The sequence below is a fragment of the Nycticebus coucang genome, chromosome 17 (assembly GCF_027406575.1).
Source record: "Nycticebus coucang isolate mNycCou1 chromosome 17, mNycCou1.pri, whole genome shotgun sequence".
NCBI lineage: Eukaryota > Metazoa > Chordata > Mammalia > Primates > Lorisidae > Nycticebus > Nycticebus coucang.
In genome coordinates this window covers 53,851,966-53,866,868 of record NC_069796.1, presented here as the reverse complement: position 1 = coordinate 53,866,868, position 14,903 = coordinate 53,851,966, and the positions used below count along the sequence as shown (strand labels likewise).

General features: G+C 38.4%; 1 pseudogene; it reads right to left on the bottom strand.

Annotated features, from left to right (window-relative positions):
* Window positions 1-6,518: 6,518 nt before the first annotated feature.
* On the bottom strand, window positions 6,519-7,556 carry LOC128568554 (protein NDRG3-like; annotated as a pseudogene).
* Window positions 7,557-14,903: the final 7,347 nt, after the last annotated feature.

The window sequence follows — 14,903 nt, the reverse complement described above, 5'->3', positions numbered from 1 at the left end:
AAGATAGAGGGTGAGGGACTCACAAAGACCATTGGTCCCATCTGGGCCCCTCTCTAGGACACCATGTCCCTCTGTGGTCCCCATAGAGAACAAACCCTCTCCTCCAGGGTTTGTCCTCTCCCTCCCAACTCAGGTGGGCAGTGACGTCATCTTCTCTCCCTCCCTAATAAATCCGCAAATAAAATATCTGTGCCATGTTCCTTCTAAGCATGCTTAACTGTCCCATGATGTTATTGAAAGTAGAAAGGGGTTTTTAGGGAACCAGAAGTTGAATCTTGTTTAAAAGACATGATTGTGTCCTTTTCACAAATTGTAGTGGAGTGCCCATCCTTTCTGAGCCCAACAGTTAGTAAGGGGAAAGTTTCTGCTACCACTAACCTTCTCATATTTCAGATTATTTTATCCTTTGAAGGCTGATATACTTCTCTAATCCACAAACTGCATTTCTTGTCTCGTTTACCTTGTTAAAGGAAAGAATAAAAATAAAGTTGCCAGATTTAGCAAATTAAAGAATTTTCAGTTAAATTTAAATTAGAGGTAAATAATACTTTTGGTATACATGTAAACATATCCTAAATAGCACCTATTTACACTAAAAATTATTAAAATTATTTTTAGGTAAACATGATACCAAATATTACATGAAGCAAACTCATTCTAAAATATTTGCTGTTTATTGAACTTCAAACTTCACTGAGTATCATGTATTTTGTCTAGTAATGCTAAAAGGAATGCAGTGATTAGAGTTACTACCTGTGTAATAAGTCAAACTTGAGGTTTGCCTTTTTCTAACTTGTCAACTTAGTTATGAGCCTCAATTTCCACATCTTTTAAAGATTGGCAATACCACATATTTTTGGTATTTTTAGAGTATGAGCTGCATGAATGCTTTTAGAGTTGCCAACGCTGCATTTTTTTATAATAAACCTTTAATTGTTGCTAGCTGTCTCTCTTCTTTTTTTTTTTGGCCGGGGCTGGGTTTGAACCCGCCACCTCCGGCATATGGGACCGGCGCCCTACTCCTTGAGCCACAGGCGCCACCCTGTCTCTCTTTTTTTGCACTTGAGAAAACGTAAGCATGTCTGTACACACATATATGACGGATATGTGAGTGTCGATACTACATTTACACGTACGCACATTTATGGTGTGTATGTGTGTATGTGTGTCTGTCTGCCCCACTGAAACATCCTACTGTAAGTGAAGAGAGGAGCCATGGAGGCCTCGCTCACAGTATTTCAGGATTGTTGAGATAGAAAAATAGAGCTATGGAAATGCAAGCTGTTATTATACAGTTAGGTTTCATGGCCTGTTCTTTGGGAAAAAATTTGGGTTTAATTCAAGAGTCATTTGCATTGCTCACAGGATGGTACGGATACATTTTCAGTCTGTCAAGCTGGTTTTCAAGAGCTATGGGTCCTGCATAGCTTCACTGAATTTTGCCAGCCATAGTCCCATACTAAGAAACCAAGGCACATGTTTCTGAGTCATTTACGCTGAAGCAATCAAATTGTTCCTTTCTTTTTCTTTCTAAATTCCCCGATGCTTGCAATGTTTCAGGAGATATTTTATTTATTTTGATGTTCCAGAATTGATTGTTACTAACAAAGCTACTACTGCTGATGAATTTACATGCATTCTTGCCTTTCTCCTGCTTCCTTCTTTTCTATAGTGTAATTACTGATCATGCAGTAGGTGGAATTACATATTGGCAGCTCTTAGAGCTGTATTATTTCCATATGGAAAATTGAATGGATGTTAACAGCATCAGTCTTTCAAAAAATCAGAATTTCAAAAAACACTGATAATCAGGTTTATTTCTGAAACTGCTATGAATATGGTATCAAAAATTTCAGCCTCTTAATAACAAGCACTGATTTGTAGAGCAAAGACAGGTGACATTGTTAATATTTAGTTTTATGCCTCCAGAAGAAAAGATCCAATTCATTCTAGGAATCAGAGTGTTAGTACCCTACTTGTCCCTTTTCCTGAACATGGATTTTAAATTCCCACAAATATCAAAAGTAAATAGAACTTTGTTTGTACCATTGTGATACATTGAAACCAAAGCATTAAAGCTCCTAAAAAATGATTCTAACAAATCTGTGAAAACATAATTCTATATCTTGCCAATGATCAGAGAGAAGAATACGAGGATTGCACCGGCCCCATATACCCGAGGTGGTGGGTTCAACCCAGTCCTGGCAAAAAAAACAACTGAGAAAATGTCAGAGTAATAGCACACTAAACAGAAATTGTATGTAACTTACCTAGATGAATATTCCCAGAATATAATATTGAGTTAATAAAAAATAAAAATCTAACCTTAGGAATAGATTACCTCTTCAACCCACTTAATTTCTATAGTTTTTACAATTCATAACCTATATTGACAAACTGACAAAGACTAAGAATTTGAGATTGAATTTCAAGGGGCTGTCCATTCATGAGTAAATGATCATTCTGTGGTTGGAGTTAGGGACTCGATGCCTGAAGTTACAAGATGGATGCTATATCTAATTTACTCTAGGGATATAGTGGTAGGACTCTCAGGTATAGATTAAGAGCCAAAGGGCTATTAGGCTATGCTTTTTTTTTATAGCCAATCTTTTCTTCTTTAAGCCTCTGAAAGTTGCTGTTTGCCACCCTCTTCGAATAATGAGTCTACCTTGTATTTTAATTATTTATGTGTGTTTCTAGACTGTGAGCTGATGGAGGGCAGGACCTCTCTGCAGGGTCTGATTCAACTTTGTTTCCCTTTTATCCCTTGTACAACACCTTTACCATATTGAGTGCTTAGTAAATATTATCCTTAATGCATATTTAAGAACAGAGAATAATTTATGGACATGGTTAAAAAGCAGAATTAGCTGGTTATATGTGGCATGTTTATAATCAGGCCTAATAGACCAACCTGAAGCTCGAGTTAATAAATCTATTAAGATTTTTCAATAGAAAAGATGTCCCAAGCTATAAAGGTTATCAGACAGATGGAGCAAGTCTTTATTCCCTTTATGTGATCCAGGGCAATGAATTGGAAGGCTGGAGCATGTGTCTCATTCCCACCATGCACTATGGGGAGTGTGTCTGTGAGGGGTTAGAGAAATTACTTCCACTCCTAGAATACATATTCTTTGTGTATAACAGCACTCACACATCCTGTCTCCCCCTTAGAGTTTTTGTGCAGTGATACAAATGAAGTGAGGTACTTCTCAGAATCTATCCTGCAGAGAAATTCTTGCAAATGTGTAAAGACACATTAATAGTAACGTGTACCACAACATCACTTGTAGCAACAAAAAAGAGAGTGGCTTAAGTGTTCATCATTTGATTAAATAAATGCTAACCTATCCATAAAATTAAATGCTGTGCAACTATTAATGATGCAGGTTTTTATATTGATAAGAAAAAGAACCCTCGTGATACCTCGTGAATGGAAACAAATGTGGAAAAACCTGGGTATACCTATGGTTTCATTTTAATAAAAGAAAATAGAAGTAAAAGCTATATGAACAGATGAATGGTTAGAGATAGAGCTGCAGGATGCCTTCCAGGTATGGTTGGCTTTGGAGAGGTAGAATAATGAAATCAGCAAGTAGAAGAAGAATATTTAATGTTTATTGAGCTATTAATATAGGCCAGACTCTAGTCTAAACACTTTACATTCATCAACTAATTTAATTAACATTGCAACCTTGTTATAAAGTTACTATTGTTTTTTAATATTTTTACTTTATTTGTTACTATTTTTATTTCTACTTTATAAATGAGAAAACTAGAGTACAGAGAGGTGAAATAAAAAGTCTCTACTTGTAACAAAAAATGATCTAAAAGAAGAAAGTGGGATGGGAAGCCACATGGTCTGACCACCAAGTCTCCCATTAGCCACTATAGGGATGAGATTGGATGTACTGCAGAGCTAGTTTCTTCAATGTCTTGTTTCTCTGTGGTTGGAATACCTTCATCAAGTACGTATTACTTTTGTTTACAACTCCAATACAGTGCATTTGCAAAATGAGGTCACATACATGAAAGCATTTTGTTTTATAGCCTGTCACTTGCTGTACTTATATAAATGCACAAACATTAAGAGATGATCTTTTCATTAAAAAAAAGCTGTTTCATACATCAACATGTCTTTTATTCAATCTTTGCTAGGGTAAGGGAAGTTGAAAATATGACAGCACATCTCTAGCATTTACTTACATTTTCTCCATAATGTGACTCGTGATTGCTTTGCAGATGGGGGTCTGATTATCAAATTGTGCATCCTCCTAAACCCACTCGTATCGATAGCAAGCATATCAGATAGTAACTAGTGAGTGGTGTCAGCACCCCATCATCAGAGTTACTGCTGGCAAGAGGCATTTGGGCCAAGAATAAGAATGACAAGTGTATACATTTTCAGCTTTGCAATCAACATGAAAATCAGTCAGCTTATAGATGCTGAGTGGACTTATAGAGAGGGCCCCAGCTGCAGACAAAATGCCAAACCGAGGATGATGAATAGAGCAGAGGCATTCAGTATTCCTTTTCAGCTGCTTGCAGCCTGAGAGCTTTGGCAGTGGGGTGGAGTTGGCAGGAATGATTGAATTATTTCCAGACCTGAAGAGGATCTTCAAGGCCTTTTTGTCCTCCTGAGGGGAAGCTGAGGCTCAGTTAGGGACTGATGGGAGATCACATAGGAGGGTGGAAAAGGGAGGGATGTCATGTGAGCCCAGCACAGGGCTACAGCCCTTTTTCATTGAATTCATGGATTCATTCATGCATGCTTGCAAAAATATGTTTATTTGGTCATTTATTTGTTAAACAAATACCTATTGAATGCCAATAGCCTGTTTTCCTCACTGCAGCCACAGTAATCTTTTTGAAATGGAAACTAAATGATATTCCATTCTCCCTTAAACACTCCAGTTGCTTCTTACTGCTCTTAGAATAAAATCCCCATGCTCTACCAAGACCGATGAGGCCAGACAGGATTTGCCTTTGTTTGCCTCTTCCAGCTCTCCTCCTGTCACTGCCATTTCCCATCTCCCATGGTAATCGTCAGTTCCTTCTGGCCACACATCCAGCTTTCTGCCCGAGATCAAGTTGATCCCTATCTTGTATCGGGTCTTTGTATTTGCTGTTACCTCTGCTTAGAACAGTGGTCCTCAACCTTCCTAATGTCGTGGCCCTTTAATACAGTTCCTGTGGGTCACAACACACAGGTTGAGAACCGCCGGCTTAGAATTTCTTGTCTGGCCTGCCTTCTTTTCGTGGTTCAACCCTAACATAAAAGTTACCTTCTCAGGGAGGCTTGCTTTTTTTATGCTCTCTAAATAACCCCCACCCCCATGTCCTCCTGTACCAGCTGTGTTTTCCCTCTGGTACTGACTCCAGTCTAGATGTCCACTGTGGTGTGCCGCTTGTTGGTTGCTGTCTCATCCATGTTGCATTTTCTATTGCATCTGACTCAGCGAATGTTTGTGGACTGAATGATCCTACTTAAGGGAGAGGCTCTATCCTAGGCCTTGGGGCTATAGTGGTGACTATAACAAATTTGCGGCCCCATGTCATTTATAATCTAGAAATATTGACATCGAATATCAAACCACCACCATTTGTTTATCAATAACTTCCACCATACTAGACCCCAAACCCCTTAGTTATTACGAGTATTTTATACTGCTTTCCTTTCATATCCCGATAGGAAGCTTGTATGATGTATACTTTTATAAAATCAATGCTTTCAGCATGTGTTTACAAAACCCAAATATAACATAAAAAGGAAATACATTTATAATAAAACTGTATCATCTAATATCTTGATACAATTATACGAGAACACACATCTACTTGTAATGAATGTATTTGTATTTGAGAGATGCAAGACAACATCTATCTGAATAAAATCAGCACTCTTTTTATGACCAGTGTTTTGAAACTGGGGCTTAACACATACACACACATTCGTATTCACAATGACTATCAGAGCTGTAAATGCAGACTGATGTGGGTGTGTCATATTAGCAAGACAAACGCTCAGAATGTCAATACCTTTGACAGAATCGAGTGTTTATTGAAGTGGTGAATAACTCTTGGTAAAGTTGTGAACAAAATAAAATATGACCTTTCCTTGATTTACCCTATAGTGACATTCCTAGAAGAGTCAGCACAAATAGTCACCACTATTTGTTTATGGGTTAAATAAACAAATTCTGGGTTCATCACAGAACTATATACCCACATAAACACAGAGTGGGGGTCAAAGACTCTTAACCTGCTACATAGTTGGAAGAGCACAGGCAAAAGCTGGCAAGAGATGATATATGGAGATTGGAAAATCTAAAGATGTTTAAATACAGCAATGGCATGGAAATGATTCTTGGTATATACAAAAAAGGGAGTAGGCAGGCAGAGAGAATGATAAATCCAGGTTATTACAGAGAGGTTTGGTGGCCATGCATATGTTAAAAATAGTAAAGGCCAGTTTAGTGGACTAAATGTTATAAGGTGGCAGTTGAGGAAGGAGGGACTTACATGTCCAGGGAAAGAACATCTGCTTGACAGGACACCTCCATGGTCTGGTGCCTTTCCAGGACATCAGGGGACTCACAGGATACTTGAGTTCCAATTACCAAGAAGAGACTTTCTCCGGAGCAGATGCTTCTTGAGGTTGATCGGGTTCATCACTGGGCCAGATCATGCTTGCAGATGGTATGTTGTCCATTGCCTGTAAAAAAGTATTTGAAGGCCTTGGTCAGCTTCCCAGGCTGAACTACGTGAGGCAGTCCCCCACTGTCTGCTGTCTTTACCAAAGTTGTATTTACAGGGCTCAGGCAGGAACTGCAATGAACTACAGCCCGAACCGCAGATGAATTGTCCACTATCACAAGTTAAATGCTTTAATGTTTCTAAATTGTTATCATTTTGACCCAAAATGGGTCTTTCAATTTCCAGGTCTCTGTACCCACTATAGGAACTCATTAAGAGCTGCAAGCTTTCTTAGTTGACATCTTTGGACAATATGCAATCTGTAGGTTTGAATTAGGTCCAGGTTGGCCTGAAACTATTCCTGCCCAAAGTGATGAGCCAAAATAGTGTCCACAACATTGGTTGTCAAGCCTTTGAATATGGAAGCTGTCCAGTCAATCCGGCCTTTAGCACAAGGGTCATCATTAATAAGCACAGGGCTGTCCACAGCCTGTGGACAGATTTGCTCTGGATGACTGAGTGCAAATCTGCTGAGCATGTGAGCTCCAGTTCTCACTCTAATCCCTAGAATGCATCTCAGACTTACGTGGGTAAGATCCAGAGGCAGCATTTCAGCCAGCTCATCATAATATGCTGGTACCCTGCTGGAAAAGGCAGTGTACCTTCCTCCTGGCCTGGGGCATCCACATGACGGGTGATCTCTTAAATATCCTCAAAGTTAAAGAATGTCTTGAAACAGCATTTATGGTTGAGCCAAGGCCATGATATGTCAGTATAACTCATCTGTTTCTCTTCAGTAAGCTTTGTATGGTGACATGGACCATACCATCAGTTGATGTCCTGGAAGCTTTGTGTACCATTTTGAGGCGTGAGCACCCGCCATTAGTGGTGGTGTGAAGGAGAAATATTTTTTAAACTTTATAAAATACTGTCCAACCTCGAATAGATATGTAGGAGGGAGCAAAGGAGATAAATCACTCAACCTACAATTTGAACCTATTTTAATTAATAAACAAATATTTATTAAATATTTAGTATGTTTACATTACTCTTTAATCTTTAATTTTTTTTTACCTTTGCTAAATCATACATTCCTTCAGGTAGAAACTACACTTTCCCATTCTTTTATAGTCCATGGTCCACCTAACACAATACAGAACATGGTATTTGCTTAGAATAGTAGTTCATGAGAATCTTTTGGAGGGCAGCATTTATGATTAAGGAAGTATGGTGAGGCCCGAGAATTTTGCACTCCTGACAAGTCCCAGGTTATGTTATTGCTGATGATTCAGGGACCACATTTTGAGAATCATTGCCCTAAATCATAAGATTATATTGAAGAATTCAGGCTCTAGAATCACATGGGCATAGGTCTGGATTCTAGCTACTCTACTTCTTAACTGCATCTCTGTGGGCCATTTACCTAATTTCAGAGCCTTGGTATCTCTGGAAATAATAATACCTATTTCATCAGTCACTGTGAGTATGAAAACAAAGCACTAGGTAAGTACCACATAGTATGTGCTCAGAAGAAATTAATTATTTTTATGGAGCTCTCTCCGCTAAGTAAAGGCATGGGGATATTTGGAGAAGATATTAATGCAGTGTATGTGTATATATATAATATGCATGAAATTATAATACAGGGTTTCTAAGGAACATTTCAACTTTCCGTTTAATGATTTTCCTATGGGTCTATCTGAATTAGGGAGGTCATTCAAAGGATTTTGATTTGGGGGGGGAAAACCTCAAGTACCCATTAGAATTTGTAATTAACATATTGCTGAAGCATTGGCTGTATTTATATGAAAACAGCTCAATTTGCCCATAGCAGAAAGTTGCTGTCTGGGAAGAAATGTAATAATATTCAAATAGCCTATAATCAAAACTGCTACACAGCACCTGGGAAAAGTGTCTTAGTAATTTTGTGAGTAGAACAAGGGAGGAAATTAAAAAACACTTTTCTTTACCACAGCAGCAACAATAATAGTAATTTTAAAAAGCCTTTTCCTTCTGTTTCTTTTGTCTACTATGATGATTCCTTTGTTTATCCCTGTGCAGAGGAAGTTGAAAGGTTTGAGAGAGTAGCTTGTGTTTTCCTGATGATAAGGGAATCAGGCCCTTTCAGAGAATGGCCAGTATTCTTTGAGTGATATTCACAGTGAATTACAGTGAGCCCTGGACTGAGCCATCTGGACTATAGTCCTGTGGCTGGAGAAGGACTTATGGTAGGTAGTCCCGTCCCATCTCCCCGGCCCCTTCTGAACCTGAGTGCCTTCTAATGACTCCGTTCCACACTGTCCAGTTGTCCACTGCATTCTTCAACATCCTTAGTGACAGGGGACTCACTTCAAAGGAAGTTTGTTCTGATCAGGATGAGAATTTACTATGAGAAATTTCTTCTTTACAATGAGCTAAAAACTTGATATTTTCATCGACATTATATAAAAGCACCTGTTGGGACCTACCTGTGTCTTTTCTTCTCTTGACAAACATTTCCACTTCTAAGGGACCTTCATGACAATTACTTTAAGAATTTCTATGTAGGAGAATGTCAGAAGCCATATAAGGTACAGCTCGGCCTTACTTCCTCTTCAAGTAAAAAACAGTTTTACCTTTTCCCGGTAACTTTACCCGGCAACTAGCCAACCAATCACCTTATGCCCCATCTTACTTACTCTAGCCAATCCCCAGTTAACAACTCCTCTGAACCTCCCAACAAGACACACCCACCTTCCCCATAATGCTTATAAGGCACAAGTTTTTTCAATAAAGTTTGAGACTTGATCAGAAAACTATCTTGTCTCCCTTTCTCGCGCCCCTTGTTTGTTTTTCTCCTTTAGGTGGTTCCTGCGTCCCCCATTGCTGTTCTGCTGGTCGGGACAGGAGAAAGTAGAATTTTAGTCCTGAAATATTTCATTTAGAATATCATTTAAAATTTTTTTCAAAGTAGCAATTCAGAGAAGTTAAGAGCTCAGGCATATGTCACCCAGATGTGATTACTATTTACCTCCTCTCTACTATCTTCATTTTATCTTTGTCCTTTCTGTTTCAGTTTCCACTGGGCTCTGGGACATATGCCGTAGCATTCTTGGAGGCATTGATATTAGATAGATGCATCCATCTATTCATTCACCGAAGAAATGGTTATATTTGAACATACTCTGTGTGCAGAACATGGTGGCTCTGGGTCTATAGGAGATAACAGTAAAAACTCAGCAGGCAATTACCTTTTATTTGTATTTTAACTTGACATTACCAAAAGTGTCTCAAGGTTCATTGTTCACTAGGCATGAGGTGATTGATTAATGATGTCTGTCTTAAGTATTTAAAAGAGCTTCTTCTTTCCTCACTGTGGTTCTGGGTGTGAGGGGACCCTACTTGTGGAGTGAATGACTGCATACTAAATGAACACTATTGAAAGGAAGTGCTGCTGGAGGCGAAAAGAAAGGTCATTACATAATAAAGAGAATGGTCTGATAGAAAACATTTTTTTGTCTCTTTAAAACTTCTCCTGCACTTTTGGAAAACTGGGACCTGCACCCCTGCCTTAGGTGTTGGTCATGAAGGGCAGGCAAATGTCTTTTGTTCTTTGTGCTATAGAAGGTGGGCAGCTCAACTGTCTGGAGGCACCTGGTAGGCAGAGGTCCTAATGGGCCAGATCGGATGATTGGAATTTAAATCAATAACAGCCTAGAACTCAGGGCCCTACTTTTAAAAGTTGTGTTTCTGTTTATGCACAGGAAATTTGGACCTTGCGGCAGCAGTCCTCTACTTTTCCTCCTACGCTAGCAAAATAATAAACGTCTCTTTCCTTCTCAACCACTTGTCCTCCTCCTTCTGATGCAGCTTCGTGGACAAGTTTTCAGCTTTCAGTAACAGCTTTGGGCTGAGGATGCTTTAGGCAAGAAATGTGCCTTGAATTTTATGAGTAGATGCAAAGGAGGATGACATTTCAGGCAAAAAGAGGAACAGAAAGGAAGAGCTATATTGTATTTGGGGACAAGGATGAAATCAATAAACATTTGTCTTAGAAAAATGGACAAGGAGAGAGGTTTAATAAACATGAATGATATCGAAGTAGAGTCAAGAAGCCCAGGAAGATTTTTGTATAGTTTTAGTGACTATGAGGACTAGCAACAGGAATATAGGGTACTTCTCTTTTTGCGGTAATATGCAGCAAGAAAGAGAGAGCCAAGTTTGTGTCAGATCAATTGATTTGGCTAACTTATAAGCTAGTATGTATATGCTTACATTTTAAGTACAGAAAACAATTTATTCTACACAAAGAAAATAAATATAATGTTGTGTTTTTAAAGCATCACTCTAAAAGTATCCCCTAAAATGTATGCTGGAATGTTAAAAGGTTTGTTGTATAATGTTGTAGGTTATTCCGAGAGAGAGCATATTTGAATTATCCCTAGGGAATGTATTTCCAATGGGGGACAATATTGACACCAATGGGGCCAAAGTTGATTTTTTTTTTTTTTTAGGCTTGAACCCGCCACCCCCAGTATATGGGGCCAGCACCCTATTCCTTGAACCACTGCTCCCAAAGTTGATTCTTGATGGGAGGTGGGAGATCTTTTTATATGTAAAGTACATATATGCAGATAATCTATAAATAAGTATACGAGTATATTTGTGATAGTCATTTCATGGGGCAGCAATTAGGGGAAAAAGTCTAAAGGACTCCTTGGAAAAGAATGATAACGAAGAAAAGATTAAGAAACAGGCCTTAGAAAAAGGCCGGCTAGTCTAATCTATGTCAGAAATATATATGTCCTGTGTGCTAGCAGCTCCTGACAACAAACCAAACAAGTAACTTCCCTAGATGGTCACTGCTACTCTTTGCTGCCAGGACACCATTTCCCTGCATTTCTAGCTGACCTCTTCCGGTTTATACATTACTCCTTTAGGTTGTTAGATCCTAGTGTCATATCTGGTTGGTCCATAAGGACTCAAGGTGACTTTACATAATCTGCTCTAATCCACAGCAGACGGTGGTTATTTCTATCTGGGTTGTAAGAGCTCATTGTGGTATTTCCATAGGAGTCTCACTACAATGACTTAACTTCAGAACATGCTTGGAGCGCCACTGTGTTGCCAAAGTGTGGCTTATATACCACAAACAAATTATACAGCTCTACTCATAACCACAAAGTCAGAATTTCTTATGGTATGTCTGGGAAATGTGCATTTTTATCTTTAGGTGATTCTCATGGCTCCTAAAATTTAATTATCACTGTTTTGAAAGGAATGTTCTGAGGTAGCCCTTAAGAAGATTTCCCATTGCAGTAAGAGTGGTTGGGCCTTCTTTTCTAGGTCATGATCAAAGTAGTGACCCTAGTCCCTGAAACAACTGTCTTCATATACTTCATATAAACATTTCATTATGCCAATTTTTGTCCTAAAGAATCACTGGCAAAGTTATAGGACATAAGGTTTGCGTGTCATATAATCCATCATCACATTTCACCCTCAAACAGAAAAATGTTTCTAAGTGAATTTGTTCTTCAGAAAGATAGAATATTTCTCTTTCAACTCCATAATTTCTTAGGATAATTATGCTATAATCACAGAAGGATTTTCAAAATAAGGGTCTGGAGTTAAATCCTGATTCTATAAGTGGCCTATATTCTGTCCATAAGCAAGTAGTTTAGCATCTTTGGGATATAGTCACTGAATTGGTTAAAGCAGGATAAAAGCTTTCCTAGTTATTTGCAAGGGTACTTGGATAATAATAAGAAGGAATTTTTAAGGCATCATCAAAAAATAATCGACAAGAATATAAGGAATTACTATCGAAAACTACTTCCGAATATAACCATTCTTATGATAGGTAAAATAATTTTTTCCCATGTTACTCTATGTTAATGGTGATGGGTTTGAAGAATTTTTGAGGTGAACAGGATTTCAGGGAAAAAAGATTAGACATTGTAAGTAATTTCTAGAAGTGAATGTGCATGAATGTGAAATGACACCCCCAGAATTTCTTAGAAACCTAGAGTGACATTTAAGCAATTGAAAACATCAGCAGAACGAATCAACTCACAGAACACAAATTTATGTCAAGAATGAAATAGAAGTATGTTGCTCTTTCTAAAACAGAAAAGGGACTTTACAAGAACGTTAATAACATGTCTATCACTTAGCCTTCTCTACAAAAGGGGGGAAATTATTTCCTTATAAATCTATCCTCTATGCCACTGCCTGCTTCTTCTTTCAAAAACACGGCTCTGCTTGTACCAGACTCACTTTTAAAGTCTTTGGTGTTTCCTGTTTCCTCTGTAAGTTCAGAACTTTTGATGTGAGATTAAAGATTTCGCTAAATCAAATCCTTATCCTATATTTCCCAACTCATCCTTCCACTTTGTCTCCTCACTCATTTTAATTGCAACCAAACATTATACTTTGCAGGTTCTCAGATAATTCTATACTTCCCTATCCCCACCCTCTTATCTTATTGCCACCTCTAACTCTCATGTACACACAAGTCTGATGTCTGGCAGCTTGTGAAGACCAAGTTTAAATATCATTGCTCTCAGTTGTAATGTCTTGGCTTAATGTACGTAGTTACAGGATTGGAAATACCAGGCATAGCATTCATTTAACTTACAACTGGCTCTGGGTACTCAAATGATGTCATCACTAATCTGTGTTTTTCTATCTCTTGGCTCTGGTTGCTTTTGAATTTAATAGATATTATAAAAATAAAAATCTTTTGCAGCAGCAAAAATGGCTGACAACAGCTCCAAGAATGTGTTCCATTAATTTACCAATGTCATTAAAATGTGAAAATCTATTTTTATCAAAATATCCAGCAAAATCCCTGAGTAGAGCCCACATGGCCCCCACTGGGTCATGCGTACACCTCTGAGATAACCGTCATGGCAGGGGAATGTGATACCCAGATCAATTAGGCCAGATCATTCTCTACTCTGATCCTGGGGTTGGGGTTAGTTCTACCTATATTATATTGACTGAAAGTAACGAAGGAAAGGAGCAATGGTGCTAACGGAAGGAGAAGGGAAGCTGAGATGGCACAGACACGAGATTCTACTACCTTTTCTTGTAGCTAGAAGCAACATCTCATCCGATTAACATTCCGGTAGCACTTAACAACTTCCTATCTTGTGTTCCAGCTTTTTGTGTACACATCTCGTTTTCCTACTAACCTTAGACCCTAGAGACTGAGCACAAGATCCTGCTCGTCATCCGATTTCCCAATCTGCCTTGCAGGATGTTTTACTCTCTTTTGTTTATTTTCTGCCCAGTGTGGAAATAAAAACAAGCACTTAACCTCTTCAGACCCGTTCTTGAAAAGAGAGACATATCTGTTTCCCCAAAAATAAGACAGTGTCTTATTTTAAGGTGTGCTCCCAAAGATGCGCTAGGTCTTATTTTCAGGGGACGTCTTATCTTTCCTGTAAGTAGGTCTTATTTTCGGAGAATGTCTTATTTTCCGGGAAACAGGGTAGTAATAGATCGTTTCTAAGCCTCCTTCTATTGTCAAAATGCTTTGGTTCTACTACACAATCAAGTAGTTGCTGAGTGGATGACTGACTATAATAAGGAGAAAATGCACAGTCTGTCATACTTTGGATTTGCTTGGATATGCTTCAGGAATCTCAATTACTGACTTGAGTCAAACACCCAAATCCAGCAACCCAGAATGTTCAATTTGAATATGATCCGATAGAGTAATTTTTCCTTACACATGGAATGTGTAGTACTGGAAATTGTTTTCCCGCATGCTGCCTTCACGTGGAAGGATGCAGAGGCTCCGTATTCCATGGAAAGGAAGGGAATCAGAGCCTGTTTTGTTTGTGTGAGGATGTTTCCTCTCACACATTACAACTATTGAGATATTAAACCCAGAGAACCTTAGTAAAAATAAAGATGAAGTGTAAATAATTGGAAGTTAATTAATTACATAACTGCTAACCTTAAGTGAGTACTTGCTAAATATAAGGCACTGCACGGAATATATGTTTTATCTTATTTAATGTTACAATGATCTTACAAAATAGGTTTGTTAGTCCCATTTTTCCCAAGGGAAAACAAGAATTAAAGCTTAAGGAGATTAAATGGTTTGCCAGAGATAACTCAGAAATTAAAGTCCTAAGCTCTTGTTTTCTGTTCTGAATCCAGGGCCTAACACAGCCATCATATTGTATTGTATTTAGAGACATTTTGCATCAATG